General features: G+C 43.7%; 1 pseudogene; it reads right to left on the bottom strand.

The window, feature by feature from the left end:
• Window positions 1-1,151: 1,151 nt before the first annotated feature.
• Window positions 1,152-2,090, bottom strand: LOC114810243 (annotated as a pseudogene).
• Between the last annotated feature and the right edge of the window lie 6,822 nt (window positions 2,091-8,912).

Raw genomic sequence — 8,912 nt, 5'->3', positions numbered from 1 at the left:
ATAAATCTGTTTTAGCAATATTAACCGGTTTCTCTTTATCCCAAATAAAGGTTCTTTCTGATGGAATGGCTCTTGTAATCACATCCAGGCAATTTTGATCAATTTCTCTGTCTACAGTGGGGAGCAGAGGAGAATGCTGAGAAAAGCATTAGAAAGGGGGACTAAATAAATGTGGAGAGAATAGTGAACTTGAGCTAGAGATCAAAGTCATCTGTTGCTTTTCCTTTCTTGATAATCAGCAGAGGCTCTCTGAAGTTTTAGTTGATCACCAGACCAATAATTAGTGGCCACATCAGGTCTTAAGATCCAAATGTCACTCTCTCCAGCAGTTTTATGATTACTCTTCCTCTCCTATTTTCCCTTCCTTATGCCTCCCTTTGTATTCACACCACCCCTGCCCAGCTCCTGCCAACTGCTTGAAGTATGACCTTGGGCAAATCACAATACTTGTCTGCACCTCAGTTTCCTCAACTGTAAAATGAGGATACCTGTACTCCCTCCTACACAGTCTGTGAGCCCCATTTGGGCCAGGGTCTGTGTCTTTTTTAATTAACTTATACAAATCCCAGTGCTTAGAACAGTGTTTGACACAGAATACATGCTTAACCCCTTATCAGTTTCCAGTACTCTACCAGCCTAGGCTACAGGAGGGAGAGTCAAGCAGAGGCATATCCACTCAATTCCTAGCTTGGGCAGTGACTAGCCAGTCAGTGGAAGGCAATCTGCTACAAGTGAAAACTCACCCATGCTGGGCAACAGTGGCACAGGAGAGAGTCAAGGGTATAGACTCAAGTTTACTGCCGGGAGAAGCAATGGTAAACCACTTCCAGATTTTTACCAAGAGAACTGTATGGATACACAACCGGAATGATTGCTGGGAGAGATGTGGGGGTGTTGATATGATGACGACATGAGACAAAACAAATTTTTATGAAATATCATAAGAAGGGGGAATGCATCCTTTACCTCAGTGGCACTCATCCAATCCCTTAGTAGAGTGCTCTACACCCAGGAGGTGATCAGTAAAATGCTTTTGATCGATCAACTGGGTGTGGCCTGATTAGCCGAAGACCAGAGCTTTTCATCGATGGTTGATCTTTCAAAGGGCCTATGGTGGTTAGCTTTCTGGAACCACAGACACCTTGCCCTCACTAAGAAAGAATTTTTGGTCCAATCCACTTCCTCAAGGCATGTTTCACATCTTTGTTCCTCAGGCTGTATATCAGGGGGTTCAGCATGGGGATCACAACGGTGTAGAACACAGCGGCCACTTTGTCTATGTCCATGTTCTGCCGGTACCGGTGTTGGCAGTAGATGAAGAGAATGGTTCCATGGAAGACGGCGATGGCGGTGAAGTGAGAGGCACAGGTGGAGAAGGCTCGGCGCCTGCCCTCAGTAGAATGGATTCTCAGGATGGTGATGAGGATGAACCCATAAGAGATAAGAATGATCAAAATAGTACCGATCTCATTAAAGCTGGCCACCGTGAGCAGTAACAGCTTGTTCAGGCTTACTTCAGAGCAGGACAGTGATAGGAGGGTGGGGTAGGTCACAGAAAAAGTGGTTCACGTTTTTAGATTGGAAGGAAGACACCTTAAGGGCTAAGCACGTATGAATCGTGGAACACACCATGCCACAAAGGTATGAACCAGTCACCAGCTGGATGCAGAGGGTTTGGGGACATGGTGACCATATATTGCAATGGGTAACATATGGCCACAAAGCGATCATAAGCCATCAGTGCCAGCAAGATGACCTCAGTGACCACACAAGTGCAGAACAAGTAGAACTGTACCAAACATCCTGGGTAGGAAATGGTGTGGCTCTGTGTTACGATGTTTGGTCAACATCTTGGGCACGATAGTGGTGGAATAGCAGAGATCCACAAAGGACAGATGACTGAGGAAAAAGTACATGGGTGTATGAAGTTGGAGCTGATCTTGATCAGAACAATAATCCCCAGATTCCACACCACCGTGATGCCATACATGACTAGGAATAGCAGGAAGAAGAAGAGCCTGCAGTTCAGGGTGATCCGAGAATCCTAGGAGAATGAATTCAGTCACCATAGTGCAATTTCCCTTCTCCATTTCCCTGGTGCACTTGAAAGCGGGTGAATCAAGTCATTGATTCATTCTTCAGGGATGGATGACCCAAGAATTACTTCTTATCCTTTCCTAGGAAGAGAAGGTGAAAATTGATATTTGACATATTACCCTTGAGACCTAGAATAATTAGGATGGTATTTGTTGATTGCTTACTGTTTGCTAGGCACTTTACTAAACAAGTGGGGTCCGAGACAAAGGAATTGGAGTTGGACAGGACCCCTGTCCCATGTGAGGGTCAGCAGTCTCAATCCGCATTTTCCAAATGAGAAATTAGGCGCAAGAGAAGTCAAGTGCCCTTGCCCAGGTCCCACATAGCAGACAAGTGGCTGAACTGGGATTAACACCACGACCTTCTGCACTCCCAAGCCACTGCATTATCACTATGCCTGCTTGATTCTTAATCACTCAAAATACGATCTATCAGGGGTTTCGATGCCACGAGTAGAATTAAGGAAACCCATGGTTTTGAGGCCCCTGAAAGAAACAGAAAGAAATCAGAGGAGGTGTAAGTTTTCAAGAAGAATCTTCTTCCATCCTTTCCCAAGTAAACAGATATTTATTTTCCTGAACCAGAATGGGGAAATTAACCCCAACAATATGGAAGATTACAGGATGTTATTAACCAAGTAAAGCAGTGATAGGGTAATTATTTCCAGACAAACCTGCCTTCCTTGAGAATCTCATCAGATGTATGTTTTCCTCAATCCTGAGTATTTACCCAGGGGCTCGATCCCAGAGGGAAAAATCTCTAATGACTAAAATTTTACAAAGTCACTTCTACTTTCAACTTTCCCGATAGAATTAGCAGGCAAAATGGAAAGTGCATTTCATAGAGCCATTTAAAATTGAGAGGACAATATGCAACCTTGCATAGTCATTTAACTTCTCTTTGGCTCTCTTATCTGAGCTGGAAAACGGGGATTAAATCCTCCTCCCTCCAATTTAGACTGTGAGCCCCATGGGGTCAGGGTCTGTTTCTTTCATTCATTCATTCATTCATTCATTCATTCATTCGTACTTATTGGGTGCAGAGCACTGTACTAAGCATTTGGAAAGTACAATTCAGCAACAAATAGAGACAATCCCTACCCAACAATGGGCTCACTGTCTAGAAGGAGGGGAGACAAACAACGAAACAAGTAGACAGCTATCAATAGCATGACTATAAATAGAATTATAGATATAAACATACACATGTTTCCAACATGATAAACTTGTATTTACCTCAGCACTTAGTGCCTGACACAAGTAAGCACTTAACAAATACCACAAAAAGCATTCGGGCCTACTTGAAATGGTGGGTGAGGTGACACTGTAATTTGGGATTTACTCTTGGTCAGTCATGAATTCTCTTCCACATTTTCTCTTTGAGGCACTGTAAGCTCACAGGAGACTCTGAATAAAACATAGTTCAGAAGAAAAAAATGGTACCATACTCCTTCATCAATATGGAGGCTTTCTTTTCAGTCATCAGATTTTTTTTTAAATGGTATTTATTAAGCACTTACTATATGCCCACTTAGGAGTGCTGGGTTAGATGACACTACCAAGATAATACAATCACTCATCCTATCCCGACTGGATTACTGCATCAGCCTCCTTTCCGTCCTCCCAATCTCCTGCCTCTCCCCCCTCTGCTGCCCAGATTATCTTTCTACAGAAACGTTCAGGGTATGTCACCCTCTTCCTCACAAATCTCCAGTGATTGCCTATCAACCTCCATATTAAACAAAGCCTCCTCACTATTGGCTTCAGAGATCTCCATCACCTTGCCTCCTCCTACCTCACCTCCCTTCTCTCCTTCTGCATCCCAACCCCCACACGCCACTCCTCAGATGCTAACCTTCTCGCTGTGCTTGATTTCGCCGCTGTCGTTGCCGATCCCTGGCCCACATCATACCTCTGGCCTGATATGCCCTCCGTCTTCAAATCAACCAACCATTCTTCCCCCCTTCTAAGCCCTACTGAAGGCACGCCTCCTCCAAGAGGCCTTCCCAGACTAAGTCCCCTGTTCCTCAGCTCCCCTCCCTTCTGCATCACCTAGACTCACTGCCTTTGTTCTTCCCCCATCTCTCCGCCCCACAACACTTATGTACATATAATATATATTCTATTTATATTTATATTCTGTTATTATGATGCCCATTTACTTGTTTTGTGGTCTGTGTGTCCCTCCTCACCAGTTCCAGATTCTCTCTTATTGCTCTATTGTACTATCCAAGACTTGATACAGTGCTCTACACACAGTAAGCGCTCAGTAAATACGATTGAATGAATAGAAGCAAATCAGGTTGGACACAGTCCATGGTCCACATGGGACTCACAGTGTATACCTCCATTTTACAGATGAGGTTACTGAGGTGCAGCGAAGTTAAGTGACTTGCCCGAGGTTCACCAGTGGACACATGGTGGAAACCAGATTTAGAACCCCAGTCCTTCTGATTCCCAGGCCCTTGCTCTATCCACCGACCCCTAATGGCTCTCCACGGAGACAATGTCACTTACATACTCACCCCACTTTATCTCCCCCACTAACCAGAAGGAAGAGGAGCAAGGGTGAGTTCAGGCACAAAAGGAAGAGTAACCAGTGGTCCCAGGTTCAAAGATTCCACTCCACCTACCTGGAACAAGAATTAAAGGATCATCTCGTCATGGGGAAAGTCACATTTATTCCCATTGCTTGAAACACAAAATCTGAAATGGGTTCTACCTGACAGTGGAGAGGAAAACATTTCAGTCAGTTATCTGCTTTGGAATACTGCTCTTTCTGGAAAATGCAGCCGTTTTGATGTTTCACTTTGGGACCTGGAGACTGGATCCTGGAAGCCTAACCAACATTATTGCTCACAATGGGACACTCCAGAGCAGAATAAACCAGTTCTCTTGTGGCCTTTTGCCAAATTCAGTTTTAGATACTGTCTTGAGGATCTACCCTCAGATCTTCTAGATTGTGAGCCAGTTTCTGCGTAGGGATTGTCTCTAGCTGTTGCTGGAATTATACTTTTCCAAGCACTTGGTACAGTGCCCTGCACAGAGTAAGCACTGCAATAAATAGGATTTTTATTGAATCGCACAATTAGCATTAGGCTTTACTGCACCTCATTCACAGTAGCGTGTTGATATTTTATGTTCTTTCCCAGAGTCCGGATGTTACCTAAAATCTTCCCAAATGACTCAAAAGCCATTACTTCAAGCATTAAAAAAAAGGTTTCCTACTATTTTGTCAGTCACCTTGGACCGCCTTCAAGATGGGCTGACAGTGAATGAAGCTAAAAGGTTAATATTAGAAATTATTGAAGTGGTTCTGGTGCTCATCTTCTGTGTGACCTAGGGATAGTCACTGGACTTCTCTGTGCCTCAATTTCCTGAACTGCAAACTTCAAAATTGGAATTCAATGCCCATTCTCCCAACTTCTTAATAATGATAATTATGGTACTTGTTAAGTGCTTACTATGTGCAAAGCACTGTTTTAAGCACTGGGGAAGTTACAAGGTAGTTGGATTAGTCACAGTCCCCCATCCCACAAGGGGCTCCACACCCTTAATCCCCATTTTACAGATGAGGGGAACTGAGGCCCAGAGAAATAAAATGATATGCCCAAGGCCCGCAGCAGACATGAGGCAGAGCTGGGATTAAAGCCCATGAGCTTCTGACTCCCAGGCCCGTGCTCTATCCAATAGGCCATGCTGCTACTCTAAGCCCCACATGGGACAGGAACTGTGTCTCATCCATCCTATTAGAAGCAGCATGGCCTATTGGATAGAGCACGGGCCTGGGAGTCAGAGGTCGTGGGTTCTAATTCCGGCTCCCCCACTTGTCTACTGTGTGATCTTGGGCAAGTCACTTAACTTCTCTGTTTCACAGTTAATTCATCTTTAAAAGGGGGATCAAGACGGTGAGCCCCCACGTGGGACAACCTGATTACCTTTTATCTGCCCAGCACTTAGAACATTGCTTGGCACATAGTAAGCGCTTAAGCAATATCATCATTATTATCAGTATTATCACTCCAGGCCTCAGAACAGTGCTTGACTCTTCCCGCATAAAAAAAAGAAGCTACAGTAATTATCGTGACAGTGTTTGTTTTTCTTCTGTGCCCGTTTTTTCCATTTTCCTTTTTTTAATGGCATTTGCTAAGCACTTACTATTTTCCAGGGACTGTACTAAGTGCTGGAGTAGGTACAAGATAATTGGGTGGACAGAGTCCCTGTCCCACATAGGACTAATAGTCTTAATTCCCATATACCAGACGAGGTAATTGAAGTCCAGAGATGTTAAAGTGATACACAGCCGACAAGCAGCAGAGCTGGGAATTAGAACCCAGGTCCTCTGACTCCCAGGCCTCTGTTCTTTCAGCTAGGCCATGCTGCCTGTTCAGGGGGAGAAGGAGACCAGCCTGACTCTTACTAGTGCATTTTCTACATGATTTCAGCCTAATTCTTTCTGTCCTTTCCCTCAATTCTTCTTCCTCTCTCCACTACCCTTTCCCTTCAATCTACCTTCTTGTGAAGGCCCTAGGCAGCACAAGTTTGCTCAGTTTAGTACAGCAGTCCATGATTCTGCACTCTGCCACTTGGAGAGTGGTGACTCTTGTCATTCAATGTGGAAAGGGATAATTTAGCACCTTCTCAGGATACAGACAGCCTTCCTCTCATCTCTTTCTCATCTTCCCCTGATTCAATTTTTCACCTTTCAGTCCCGTTCTCAAGTTTTCTGTACAACTCCCATTGGGTTACTGTTCAGACTTCTTTTTCTCCCTTATTCATTCTGAATGTTGTGGGTGGAGGAGGGATCTTAAATCTGCTCCTCATTCAGGTTATTTCAGCAAAACCTCTCCAATATTAAGAAATCAGTGTTAATAGAGTATGAGTTTATCTAGATGATATCGTGCATATTAATAACTACTATTGGTGGGGAAAAAACTCCAAAATAGGGACCAAGATGAACATCTTAATCTCCTCACTATTGTTGTTAAGAATTGGGGTGTTTGTTAAGCCCTTACCGTGTGCCAGACACTGTACTAAGCGCTGGGGTAGGTCCAAGCAAACCAGGTTGGACCCAGTCCCCTGTCCCACTTGAGGCTCACAGTCTCAATCCCCATTTTAAAGATGAGGTAAATGAGCAACGAGAGAGGTGAAGTGACTTGTCCAAGGTTGAAGTGGCTTGTCCAAGGTCACACAGCAGACAAGTGGCAGAACTAGCATTAGAACGCAGGTCCTTCTGACTCCCAGGCTGATGCTCTTTCTACTAGGCCCAAGTTGTTGTTGGTTTTGTTTTCATGGCATTTGTTAAAGACTTACTATATTCCAGGCACCATACTAAGTGATGGGGGAAATACAAGCTACAGGTTGGATGCAGTCCATATCCCATATGGGGCTCAAGAGTGGGCTCAGCTTTCATTTTGTAGTCTGATCTTATATGGAAAGCCAAGGATAAGCGTAAAGATAGTTTGTTCCATACTCAATACCTACTACTAGATCTTCCCTTTGCCATGAACTTTATGCTCTCCTTCCCCAGTTGTGAATATTGGTCCTTCAGCAAGTGGCAGTAAGAAGCTTGGGAGAGCATTCCGGTGGCTGTTCTCCATGGTATCTTCTCTAGTATTTAAGTGTGCCTACCTAATTTACCCTAACTCTTCCTCTACATTCCTAATTTTCCATTCATATCACACTTTAGATTTCAGCGAACTTCCTCTAGTAAGGTATCCCATGTACTTAGCGACTTGTCAAATGAGGCAATTTTCTTTGTCTTTAGTTTAAATCAATCAGTGGTATTTATTGAGCACTCATTGTGTATACATTACTGTACTAATCTCTTGGGGAAGTACAATCCATCAGCATTGGAGGACATGTTCCCTGACCACAGCGAGCTAACATGTTCTATTTTTCAGGTTTGATCTTTTGTACCATCCAACCGTAGTCAACGTGTTCATATGAATAAAAACTGTGCCTTGAAAGGACATCCCTAAAGAGACATGCAAGATGATAAGTCATTTCTTTTTCAGAGAAAACACAGTGCTTCAAAATTCAGTTACCTAAAGTGAAATAATGTTCCGTGTCTAATAGTGATTGTAGCTTTTGTGTCTTTGAGATCACCAAAAATGCAAAGAGGTTCACTGCCCTTTAAATAGAAAAGGACCTTTTTTTCTGCTCTGTGAGGACTGCTATTCTCCCTTGTTATTTGTTTAATGAACTCCCTCAAAAAGACAATCTAGAAATAAATGGCCAAAACGTTCTTTCTTTAAGAGCCTGTCCTCTCCATGAATATACTGTCTTGTTTTCCAAAGTCTCCTTCCTCCAGGAACTCTGAGGGCTGATTTCTCTTAGTTTAGGTCTGCTTATCTATAGTGACTCTATGACTTCTTCCCAGCCCATATAGTACAAGCTGGAATAGCCTTTAAACTACTCCAACATATGCTCATGAGACAGAGATACTCACTACAGGAAACAGGCTAAGAAATACAAAAGTCAGAGGGAGACAGAAGTGGTAAAGAACAGCCCGTTTTTGCACCTTCTGGCCTCTAGAGATGAAGCTTGCCATGATGATAAATACTGGATTTAGTCAGGGGTCACTGCCCCAAACTGCCACCTTTGTCCAGGCATGAAGATAGGCCTGGTCAGATGATCTGAAACCACTCCCATTTTCCCTCTTACAATCCCAATTTCAAGACTCCTATACCCTCCCTTCATCCCACCTCCCATCTGAAGACACCAAAGGGCTTCTCTTTGAAATGTAAGGCAGAAAAGGGATGTAGGGAAAACATTCCCATAGCTTCCTTTCCTTCCTTAACCCAATCAGCCCAG

Source organism: Ornithorhynchus anatinus, chromosome 3, assembly GCF_004115215.2.
Source record: "Ornithorhynchus anatinus isolate Pmale09 chromosome 3, mOrnAna1.pri.v4, whole genome shotgun sequence".
Classification (NCBI taxonomy): domain Eukaryota; kingdom Metazoa; phylum Chordata; class Mammalia; order Monotremata; family Ornithorhynchidae; genus Ornithorhynchus; species Ornithorhynchus anatinus.
Note: the sequence above shows the minus strand (reverse complement) of the source record. Positions and strands in the feature narration are given on the sequence as shown.